Genomic DNA, 13,007 nt, shown 5'->3' with positions numbered 1-13,007 from the left:
CATTTTTGCTGCTTAGGCTGCCAATTTTTTTAAAATTATGACTTACATTTTTAATAGAAACCCATAATTTATGAGTAACTATAAATCTTTTAGCTTCAGATGAGAAAGAATAGTTACACTCTTGATCAATTTGAAGTTGAATGCTCCACAGTTATGATGTTCAGTATTAAAGTTCTCTCTATCACCATAATCCCCTCTAATATTCCTGACAACTCTACTGAAATATTACAATTATCTTGCAACTATCAAAGATTCAGCAGGTTGTTACATTTACAATTAACTTTAGTTACTGTTATTTAATCATTCAAAACTCCCAGATTTATATCTTTTCCCTTGATATAGAAAAACAAAATTCTTCATGGAAATTCTAACACGTGGCACTAATTCTATCAAATTGTTATTAAAACCAACCAGCAAGGTGGAGAGTTGAAGCAATAGGAAAAAAGGCACTGTTCACAAGTTGATTAAATATTGGGCAGAGATTCAATTACTGTAGTAACTTTCAGTTTAGTTTTTCTGTTAACTTGCCAGGGAAACTTAAGGGCTTTGTGTGTCTCTGAGCATGTGCCACGTGCGTATAAAGACAGAAACATGTACACTACTTCAGTAGCTGTTCAAAGGCTGGCATGAAAATCTACCAATCTAGGCACAAAATTCACTCAACCTATCCTTCATTTTCTATGATGAGTGATAATGAAAACAAGAATATTTTATACTCCCATGTAGAATTGTACAAGACTGATTTTATACATCTTTCCATCTGTACATTTTTACACCTTTGGTGTGCTAAATATACAGCTGGCTAGGAGTGGATGCTACCACTTCTTTAGTATTGTTACCCTCCTAACTGGTAAACTTTTGGCACCAGATCAAATGGACTAGCTAATTTATACCTGAGATGGGTTCATATAACCTGTAACTTACTATTCATAAGCCTCCAGTAGAGTGCAAAGGAAGCTGACACATTCAGTACAAAAAACTCTCTTTTTTAGATCTTTAATATATTCTTCCTTAGAGTGTGCAAGTCAGCAAAGTACCTAAACACATGCTCATCTTTTAGCACGTGCTTAACTCTTATTTACTTCAAAGGGACATAAACGTGCTTAAGTGCTTTAGTTGATTCAGAGTCTTTGGGTAACATCTGTGGCATATTTCCTGTCTCTGCTGTTACTTAGGATTTTCTAATGTGCCATGACACACAAAGAATGAAAACAACTGAAGTGAATGAAAATACTTCAACAGCGTCATGTACACCAGGTGATGTCAATCAGTGTGAAGCAAAAATTTTGAAGCGAGCATCAGAGGAAAATATATTTTGTGAAGTTTTTCCTCTTAGGTTTATACAACAAGGCTGCCATTAGTAAGGATGAGGCCTGCTTCAAATTGTGCTCCAAGGGAATTTCATGACCATATAACCTAAAACATAAATCTCTACAGATTTTTTTCAGTTCAATTTTTGTTTCATTTTTGGGTGATTTACACTATTTATTTTTAAAAATAAATGTAGCTGAATTTCAAACCAAATGTTTTGAAATGAAAAGTCAAAAAATTTCATTTTTAAATTACCTAACTTTATTTATTTATATACTGCAAATAGTTTTGGTGCCCCTCAAAAAAGCATTTTTTTCTGTGAATTTACTATTCATTGAAAAAAATCATCCAACTCTAATTGCAGTAATCAAGACAGAAGATGTCACCTGTAAGAGAGCTTTAGTGATGGAGAAAGAAAGGATTTTGGAAATATTATGGAGAAAGAAGTAGTAAGATTTGAACATGGTCTAGATGTGTGGAGCAAGCGTCAGAAAAGAGTTTAAGATGGCCCCCAGTTTACTGGCCTAAGCAACAGGGAAAATGGCATTGTTGTCAACAGTGACAGAAAATAGGGTAAGGCTGGAAGGACTGGGGAGGAAAGATGCAGAGTTTAGCTTTGCCTATGTTACATCTGACATTTCTGGAGAGACATGCAAGAGGAGATGTCAAAAAGACAGGTTGAAATATGGAAGGTTGTTGCAGAAGGCATTCCATTCTTAAAACTATTTCTGGACCACTCCTTTAAAAAAGAATTTTTGGTTCTCAAATTTCTCATGCTTAGTCTCAGCCCAGAGGGGGATTTTTTTTATTTTTATTTTTTTAAGGAAGGAAAATCAAGCAAGCTATTTGAGTAATAAGGCAGTGAAATATATTTTCTCTGTTTCATCTTTTGGTGCTCTGTAGTAACTCAAAATCCACTTTCTTTCAAGCTTGTCATGGATTTAAGTCATCGAAAGAGGATTAAGGCAGAGGACAAATATGACAAAATTTGTTTTAGAAATAATGAGCTATTAACTTTAATTCCTTACGTTTACATGCATGAGTTGGTGTTTTCGGAGATTATTCTTCTGAAGGCATTTCCAAATATTATAATGTGTGCAAGAAGGTCCTCACAAATGTTATAATATACCTGGCATTACTTGGTCCGGATCGGCACAAGTAGTACCTGTGTACTGTGCTAATGGTCATAGTTGGTACTGGTTGGAATTATGAAAAAGGGTGAGGGATTTCAACTACACAGACTTCCAAATGTACATCTCTTCCTGGGTGTAACATGGCACGTTTGTATGTTCTAAAGAAAGCTTGAATTTTATTTATTTACTTACTTATTTACCCAGGGTAAGCACAGCTCAAAACCTTTTTTGGTATGGAAGATTCATAGTATAAATGCATCCTGGGATGAACAAACTACAGGAAGCACAGTGAACTGCAATGCTATCCTGGAAATCTAGATTTTATTTTTAATCCAGTTAATCTAATCTCCAAGGACATTAATAAGAGCAAAAACAAAATATGATTGCCAGCATCACTAACCTGGAGGAATACCATCACAAATTATACCCTGTCTAAAATATAGAACCTTGTGGTTGGGTCAGTACCGGGATAAAGTACCTCTAAGAAATAACTATATACACACACATACGTATCACCTTTCATCCAAAGACCTCAAAATGCTTGGCAATTGTTAACTAATTATACCTCACAACAGTCCAAGAAGTAGATGAGTATCAACTCCATTTTATAGAGGAGTAAACTGAAGTACAGAAGGTTAAGAGGCCTGACCAGCTTCACACTGCCAGTCAATGGCATTTGGACACAGAACTCAGGAATCTTTACTCCCAACATGATGTCCTAATCATTAGACTGCAGAGGAAAAAATAGTTATAAAAACATGGTATTTTTCATCTACAGAATCTCTTCCCTGAACTGCCAATCACACTTCTCCTCTTGCTGTTTAGTGTTTTTCATATTCAGAAGAACCTTGAATTTAAAGGGGAGAGTGCACTCATTTGTCACAGTGACAGGACAGGTAAGAATTATTTGTGCAGCTGGTAGAGGAAGGACATTCTGTATTCTCTCTCTCAAAATAAATAAATATATATCCTGTAAAGGAAAATAAAAAACCCAAGCTAATTGCAGAATTTGTATGAACATTTAAATTAACCAAAATCAGGAAATTCTCAGTTAACCTGCTCAAACACCATCCTTAATTCTCATATGTTAGCACCTAGAAGACCCAAACAGGGCTCCCAGCCTCACTATACAAGGCACTGTACAAAGACAAGGTAAGAGACACTCCTGCCACAGACAATTTACAATCTCACTAGACAAGTTAAAATGTTGGCGAAAGGAAGTATTACCAGCCTATTTTACATATGGAAAATTGATGCAAAGGGAGTTTGGGGATGGGATTTTCAAAGCTGCCCAAAAATGCTGGGTGCCCAGCTCTCAATCACTTTTAATAGGAACTGGGCATCTAATTCTCTTAGGTGCTTTTGATAAACCCACTCTAAGTGACTTGCCCAATGTCAGATAAGAAGTTGGTGGCGCAGTACAATTGGGACTGGAGTCTGGACGTCCTCAGTCAGAGGCCATTGCCTTATGGCATAGTGCAACCACATCTCTCAGGAAGCCCTGTAGCATGGAAGATTGAGGGCATTTGAGCTGCTCACTATGGATTAGCACCTATATGGAAACCACACAGAAAGTGTAGCAGCAAGCAGAGATTCTGCCTATTAAAGGAAGGGAAAGGAATCAGCCCTGATGCTCAAAAAGGATTCAAGCTCCTATTCAAGGAATGGGTGTAATTCTGTACCAAATTCCAGCTCCTGGATAAATCAGTTCAGCTATGCATGAACGCAAGACATATGCAGAAGGATTTATATTAAAGTCTGTGTAGACACCATAACCAAAAACCTTTCAGAATTTCTGGGTTTTTAAAAATCTCACGAAGAGGAGTTGAATTTGGCAGACTTGGCAAGATAGTGCTTTCCTTTTTGGCTGTCACCCTTTTTATTTTCTTCCTAGTCTAACCCACTCAGCTGCCATCTTGTTTCGCCATTGGCATTACTGGCAAGAGGGGCCAACCCGATCTAATCCACCACATTCAGGGTCCTCTGTTCTCCTTCCAGATCCTGCTCCTTTCCAGCCCACTAGGTTTCCATCAACAGCCTTTACCTCCTGGCTGAGTCACCAACAAATTATTGTTTTCAAACCCTCAAGGAGTGTGATGCCAATCAGTACTGGTTTATAAGCAACACAGTATTAATAATTCTATGTGCTCAAGAATGAGAGCAGCAGCAACACAGCATGAAATAGCACACATGGTACAAATGCCCCCAGGGGGAGACATGCCCACTAAGACCAGGAGATTTGAGTTTTACTGGTACATTGAGAACCACTGGTCTACAGGGAGCAGGGTAAGGATAGTGTGTTTCAAATGGGAAGATCTTGGTTTGTAGACAGTGATTGGGAGAGTACTGGTACTGTTTTCTCCCTGTGCACACACCATGTTAGGTGAAATACTATTGTCCTGTCTATGTCTATGAAAATATAGAATTGAGTAATGCACCTAAAAATTGCTGAACACATTGAGAGAGTCTGTGGCAAGCTTTTCAAAGAAAGGCAATGTACTAGAGAGAGCCACATTTATGTGAAAAAGCCCAACTATATGATGGCTCACTCTAAACATTTAATAACCCTTCTATTTTTGCTTTCTACTGGCTTCTGTTCAGCAATGAGGCTTTTTCACAGTATGTGGCCTGTTTTAGGTTGCACTCTGTAACTCTGAAATAAAATGTCTGTCAATTCCCCCAAAATTCTTTCCTGGCATTTTACAAAAACAAACTGCCATTGTTGTAGAGCATAGCAACTTGATTTCTTCTAGCTTTAGCCAGAGGTTTCATGAACCACAATTATACTAGCTGCTGCCATGAAGTCAAAAATATTTTGAATCTACCTTTCAGATAACTTTCAGACTGAATATAATGGTAGAAGTTTAAAAGGGAGTATCTGAAAATTAGCTTTTATTTATATTTTCTATATTTTTATCCATTATCCAAACTAAGGGCTGTGTGTGTGTGTGGATTCACAGCAACCACTGGAATAAGAAAGCCTAAAGTAACCACAGGTTTCCCTTTCAATAATGAGAAGCAAGAATTGGCAGCATAAGTGCCCAGCTGCGTGATTATTTAAAAAAAAAAAAAAAAAAAGCAGTCCCTGTTTTTCCTTCAAGTATTACTGCACTTTTGGTTACAGAAAATTTTGCCAGACTGGAGTTCATATAACACAGACACTTACTGTACAGGTCATTCAAGTTCAATCGACTTTCTGTTGTATTCAGCCAGAGGTAAAACAGCATATTAGCAGAAGTGTAAAAATCTTCATTTCAATACATCCATACAAAATCTGAACACATTTTGAAAAACACTATATATATTCAGACCTGTATTTCATTCCTTAGTTTGGAAACAGAGCTTTGGAAGTAGTGGCTTATTCAACAGAATTATGTAATGCAGAAATAAAATTCAAGACAATTACAGAGGTGCGTTAACTTTAAATGGCAGAACTTACCAATTGTTATCAAACTGCAATAACTTTGATAGACCAATTAATCCTTCTCTAAGTATAGGGAAAAAGTCTGTTGACTTTTTCCCACAGACCACCACTGTCTCTCTAGAACATGAGCAGTATGCTTCTGGTGCTCCTAAATGCCAGAAACAGAGCACAAAACAAATGGAGAGCAAGCCACAGGGCACTCTATTGCGAATTTAAAATGTATTGAAAACTCCTCAAAAACATACTTGCTATGCTTAATAAAAGTCATTACAAAGGTATTCATGGGAGGTTATGGCACAGCAAAATTCTGCTTAGAGAGGCATTTGTCAAGGCAACTTTGAGTTAGGCGACTCCAGTAAATATTTGCTACTTTCAAATTTACCATAAAATAGACCTTTTTGACCAAAACATTGATCCCAAAGAATCCCTTTGATAAGTAAGTAGGAAAGGATTACATTTCCTTAAGAAGAAGAAGAAAATAGTTCCTAACTGGACACACATCAGGTATGCACTTATAGCTTTTTTCTTTTTTTTTTTATGTGAGGGAAGAAAGCAAGCAAGCAAGCTTATTTGCCATTAACTGCAGTTATACTTGGTTTCTTGTATGGATTCATTTTTATAACATAGGCTTGTGCCACTGGTGCTGAGCAAGAAAACTTCAGGGGAGCAGAAACAATACGGCCATGAGCATCCTTCCTTTGGGGCGTGAATCTTCAGATGCCATATAAAAAGCCATAGCCCCAGTTCCACTCCAATTTCTCTTCGCTCTATCCAAGTCGCACAGAGGCCAAATCTTCAGCTAATGTTTATCAACACTGTTCCACTGACTTAAATGGAACTATGTAAACTTACGCCAGTTGAGGATCTAACTCAAAGAAGCTGTGTAGATGGGTTGGAAGTAAATCTATATGCACAATCATCTGATTATTTTTCTTTTACTTTCGAAAACTGCCTGTTTAGATACCCTGCTAGGGAAAACTAACCCATCATCCAATTCTTAAAGATGTGGGTCAGATCTGACAACTAGACAAGACTGCTTGACAGCTCTCTGAAACTGGGCATCCAATCTGAGTGCAACATCAAGAGGCTAAGGCTGCCTGGACATCTTAATTGAGCTCCAACAAGTAGGTTTACAAGTCATCAAGATGGAGATATTTCTTCAGTACACCATAGAAGCTATTCTAGATCTAATGGAATATAATCTTAGGGGTCCGTAAGTGGTCTGCATAGACAGTAATTCATTTTGAAAATGTCATAGCAGAGACTTCCTCCCTTTTGGATTTATTTCCATCAGATACCAATAAAGGGACTTATGACAGTATTTTGTCCTAAGTAATTACAAACAGCTCTTTCAACTTCTAACATGGCAGTCTAGCATCTCCTCTTAAATTGTGTGCTTTACAGGGGGAAAAAAAAACATTTGTAGAGGTTTTCTCTGCAAAAATTATGGAATCTTTTACCACAAGAATTACATAGAAAATGCCATTCTCTTTTGATGATTTTGTGTGTCAAATTTGGAGATTGAATTCAATTAGTGAAATATAGAACATAGGAATGTTGGAATTGCTTTAAGTGGAAATCAAAATGCAACCTTAACTACAGAATCATTACAGATGCCTTCATAATAAATATCAAAAATAAAAATCGATATCTATGCAATGTTTAGTAGGAAATCTAAGCAGTTTTCCTATAAAAAAGGAAACTGAGTATAGCCTACTGGGAAAGTCTCAACCCAAGAGAAATCTGAGAAATGCAGCCAAATATTAAAGTTAAACCACAAAAATAGGCATTGGGACTGTAAAAGTGAATTTTGGGAAATGCCCTCTAGATAAAGTTCTCAGGTGTTTCTGTAAACCCCTGAGGGAGTAATATTGTGAGCAGCCGAACAACTCTTGCAAGGTGACAAGAACTCAGCTCTCGGTGAAGTCAAGGAGTGTTGAGGCATTCTTCAATTTACACAATCTAGCCCTAAATCCTGACCTGACTGCTGAAGAGTGCAGTTAGAGCTATAGCGAGGAGTGGCTCTATAATTGTATCTTTATCATGCATTTATATGATTTCATTGTTTTTCTCATGAAGTGATTTTACACAAAATGCTTTTTAAATTAAAAAAATGGACTATATATTTACACGACATTACAGACTTGATTTAAAAAAAAAATAATTAATCAGGGACCCATGGAAAGAAATCATAGGTATTTAAATGAAACTCAATCTTTCCACGCTTGTGGACAAAATGAAAAACATGCAGAGATAACAATTTAATAAGATGAAGCCTGAAATCCTTAGGGCTTTCATATTCTAAATACTTTTTAAAACAATTTTTTAACTCTGGCTGCTCCTAGGCATTGTACATTTATAAGAGTGATTAGATTCTGTCAAATGTTTAATTCAGTTGGAGATGGTTATGTGTCCTTTCCATATACAGCAAAGTGTTGAAAGGAACTTAGGAGAATGGTTTTAGTGAGATTGCCTTCAAAATGTATTATAACATCAAGGAAAACAGCAACACAATTACAAGTGACCATGTATAATGAGCTTTCTGTCAGTCTAAAAATCTATCAGAACAGCTACCCAAGCACTTGTATTTAAAAAAAGAAATAAAAAGAAAGGGAAGACAGACCAAGTGTCTTTGGATCAGAGTGGCAATTTTGGCAATTTTTTTTTTTTTAAGTGGAAGCGGGCTGGCTGTCTACACTCAGTAAAGGTGGATTTTTTTTGCTTACAGACAGGGTAGATAAAATGTGTTCCAAATTGAGGTTGAAAATCAAATCTCCCTGGATTATTGTAATTTAAAGATACATTAATCTGTATTACACTCATATTTGATCAACAAACACGATCTAGCCTTAGTGCCCAGATGTAGCAGAATGTACTAAAAAGCAGGAGACCAGAAACTCTTCCTCTTGCTCCTCCAATGAGACACGCTGGGAATGCATCACACATGGAATGCTTAGAAGAGGAGGGGGAAGTCAAATTCATGCTGCATAACAGCACTAAAGGAGCACTTGACCTTAACCATAAAGGTGGTCTCCTGAGGTCTGTACACAAGTGAAAGGGAGGGTGGAGGACATTGTTACGAAAGGGCAGGTTCAGGCACTTAATTTCATAAGCCAGTGAGGTTCCAATCTCTCATTTGAAATGGATCCATCACTCATGTGTGAGAATATGATGGTAGGGAGAGAAACTGTGACTAAATATGGTCAGATATTTGAGGCTGAGAAAGTCCTGAAGGTAGTAGCCAAAAATAGAGAATCAAAATAATAATTTTGACCATTTCAGAAAAAAAAAAGCAGGGCCTTACTACCCACCCACCCATTTTAAAAAAAAGTTGAATTTTGTATGTTTATAAAAATGCATTTAAGTATTAAGAAGGCAAAACAGAACCAAGTGCTAACTAACATGAAATAAAAGGTTAATGCAACATTAATATCCCAATGACAAGTTCACAAGAGTGAGAAAATTCAGGGTTAAAGTACCCACAGAAATCTGAACGCTGCCCCCTTATGTGTATGCATAACAAGTCTGTGATGAAAGCTCATATTAAAATATGAGATAAACCTTTACATTAGATAAACCTTTTAATTCAAGCAAGTGGCACTTCATCCTCTCCAAAGTGTTATCTATAATTGCACTCATAAAAAGTCAATCTATATCAAAACGTATGAAAAAATATTACATTAGCTAAAATGTTATAAATAACTGAGCTTTGTTAAGAACATAAAAATGGCCATAATGGGTCTGACCAACGGTGCAATTAGTCCAGTATCATGTCTTTCAACAGTGGACAATGACAGATGCTTCAAGGGAATGAACAGAACAGGGCAATTGTCAAGTGATCCATCCCGTTGTGGATTCCCAACATCTGCCAGTCAGAGACATAGGGTTACATCCCTGAGCATCTTGGCTAATAGCCACTGAGGGACCTAACCTCCATGAACTTATAAAATTCTGTTTTGAACACAGAGTTATATTTTTGGCCTTCACAATATACCTGACAACAAGTTTGACAGGTTTGCTCTGCGTTTTGGGAAGTGCTTATTTTTGTTCGTTTTAAATCTGCTGCCTATTAATTTAATCAGTTGACCCCTAGTTCATGTGTTATGTGAAGGGGTAAATAACACTTCCTTATTCACATTCTCCACACCATTCATGATTTTATAGACCTCCATTCTTTCCACTCTTTATCTCTTTTCTAACCTGAACAGTCCCAGTCTTTTTAATCTCGCCATACCCCAATCATGTTTGTTGCCTCTCTCTGTACCTTTTCCAATTCTAATACAACTTTTTTTGAGATGAGGCGACTAAAACTGCATGTAGTATTCAAAGTGTGAGCATACCATGGATTTATATGATATCTACTGTCTTCTTGTCCATGCTTTTCCTAAGGGTTCCTAACATTCTTTTAGTGGTTTAGACTGCCACTGTGCATTGAGTGATTGTTTTCAGAGAACTATCCACAGTGATTCCAAGATCTCTTTCTTGAGTGTAACGGTTAATTTAGACCCCATCATTTTCTATGTATAGCTGGGTTTAGACCTTTCAATGTGCATTACTTTGCATTTATCAACACTGAATTTCATCTGCCATTTTGTTGCACAGTCACCCAGTTTTGTGAGGTCCCTTTGTAACTCTTTGGAATCTGCTTTGGACTTAATCTTGATTATTTTTCCACCATCAGCAAATTTTGCCACTGCACTGTTACCCCTTTTTCCCAGATCATTTATGAATATATTGAACAGCAGTTGTCCCACTACAGATTCTTGGGAGACCCCACTATTTACCTCTCTCCATTGTGAAAAGTGACCACTTATTCTTATCCTTTGTTTCCGATCTTTTAACCAGTTACTGATCCATGAGAGGACCTTCCCTCTTAATCAATGACTGCACACTTTGCTTAAAAGCCCTTGGTGAGGGACCTTGTCAAATGCTTTCTGAAAATCCAAGTACACTATACCCACTGGATCACGCTTGTCTACATGTTTGTTGACCCCCCTCAAAGAATTCTAATAGATTGGTGAGGCATGATTTTCCTCTGCAAAAGCCATGTTAACTCTTCTCCAACAAAGCATGTTCATCTGTATTTCTGATAATTCTGTTCTTTACTACAGTTTCAACTCATTTGCCTGGCACTGAAGTTAGGTTTACTGGCCTGTAATTTCCAGGATCTCCTCTGGAGCTTTTTTTTTTTTTTTTTTTAAATCGGCATCACATTAGCTACCCCTCTAGTTAATTGGTACCAAAGCTGATTTAAGTGATAGGTTAACCACAGTTATGCAATGAAATTATGATGAAAATTAGAATGCTTTTCAGTTTTGTTCTTTGTTTTACCATATTTGCTGCAGGTGGGTTTTTACTCTGAAGTTAATTTGTTAATCTGAATTAACTTTTTTAAAAATATAAAAAATAAAAAACAAAACCTAACTGTGGTCTAGAAGTTGTGGTCAGGTTTGGCTGGACTCTAAAAATGTCCTCTGAGGATGGTAAACAGACTGTATTGTCAGTTTGTTCAGGATGTGCACATCACAAGTCAGTAATCATGTTGGCTGTAGTCACTGGATCAAATGTTGTTAGTTATCCTAATATGCTGTCTAGAGATGACTTACCACCTCACAACTGATTGTGACAATTAGTGGGTACCTAGATGTTGCTCTGACAATAAAATTGCCATGATAAAAATCTCTTGGACATTTTTAAAGTCGTTTCCTTCAAGTTACAATCTTCCTGAGTTTTGCAGTTTCTGCTCTTTAGGGATGCTGCTGTTCTTAAGCCATAAAAAAAAGCCCCTATAATGCATCATCTGCACTGTTCATATCAAACCTCACCACCACAGTCCAATAACCTGCGTCATTAATTGACTTAACTATTTTTTCCCTCACATAAATTGCCACATATGTCTCTGAGTTGGGAACTATTTTTCCACTAGTCAGATTTAATACGTGTGTAAAACTGATGGACTGCTTACTATTCTATCTACTTATTTCAGTTCACTGGACAAGTGTCAGTTGAAGCAAAAGCTCTGAGGTCAGTTACAATGACCAAATATGGTCTTAATTCAGATTTCCATTATGAATCCCAATCCAGAGTTCTAACAGTGAACAAGGGATACTGAGGATGTTAAAAAACAAGACATAGGTCCCAATTCAAGAAACACTCCAAGTTCATGCTGATTCGGGAAAGCACTTAAGGACATGCTTAACTTGAAGCATGTTAAGTCTCACTGACTTCTGTGGCATAAATGTAAGCATGTCTAAGTGCTTTCCTGAACAGAGATGCTTTCCTGGATCAGGGCCTTAGAGTATGTCTACACTGCAATAAAACACCCACAGCCCCCAGGTCAGCTGACTATGGCCAGGGCCCGGAGGGGGCTAAACTCCACAAGGGGGGATGGATCTCAGAGCCTGGGCTTGAGCCCAAATGACTACATTGCCTTTTTCAGCACAGCAGCGTGAGCCCCAGAAGCCCGAGTCAGTTCACAAGTGCTCTGAAACTGGGTGCTGGAGGTTATTTATTGTAGCATAGTGATACCCTGAGAGTCACAAACCATCCACAGGATGACAATCCTGGTCCCATTGATGTCAATGGCAAAACTTAAATTGACTTCAATGGGGTAGGATTTAATCCATACTCTCCCTAGAGCATTAACTGACTCTATTTTACATATAGGCCAAGATAAAACATTCCCAGGAATTTGTCTTGAACATTTTAAAAATAACGCTACCCAAGCCTCTGTCTGGACACTGTTCAGCTGAGAGTGAGGAAGGGTCTTGTTCTCTTAAACTACTGACTTGGAAAACAAACAAACAAACCAAAAAAGAGAGTTCAAATTGCATTTTTGATGTTATGTTCTACATGTATGTATTTCTCAGTTCATATAGTATTCAGAAACAACACCAGCACAAAACATCAAGCAAGTGATCAAAAGGGCATCCTCAATTTTATGAAGGTCAAAGACTCAGTAATGAACAATAGAAATTTCTAAGGATATTCAGGTATTACTCTAACTAGAACTTTTTTTTTTTTAAATCAACTCTTTTTTTTTCCATGTCCTAATATGAAATCAACTCTTTGGTAGGGTGATTTGTAGCCTGGAGTATTTACATTATACAGATTAGTAGGAGCTACAGTTTAAGAACAGG

The 13,007-nt window shown here is 37.2% G+C and overlaps 1 protein-coding gene across 1 annotated transcript in view; it reads right to left on the bottom strand.

Annotated features, from left to right (window-relative positions):
* The window catches only part of ATXN10 (ataxin 10), a 188,321-nt gene that overhangs the window by 17,785 nt on the left and 157,529 nt on the right, over positions 1–13,007 (bottom strand). The window lies entirely within an intron of this gene.

This window comes from Mauremys mutica, chromosome 1 (genome assembly GCF_020497125.1).
Source record: "Mauremys mutica isolate MM-2020 ecotype Southern chromosome 1, ASM2049712v1, whole genome shotgun sequence".
NCBI lineage: Eukaryota > Metazoa > Chordata > Testudines > Geoemydidae > Mauremys > Mauremys mutica.
This window is presented reverse-complemented; position numbering and strand designations above follow the sequence as displayed.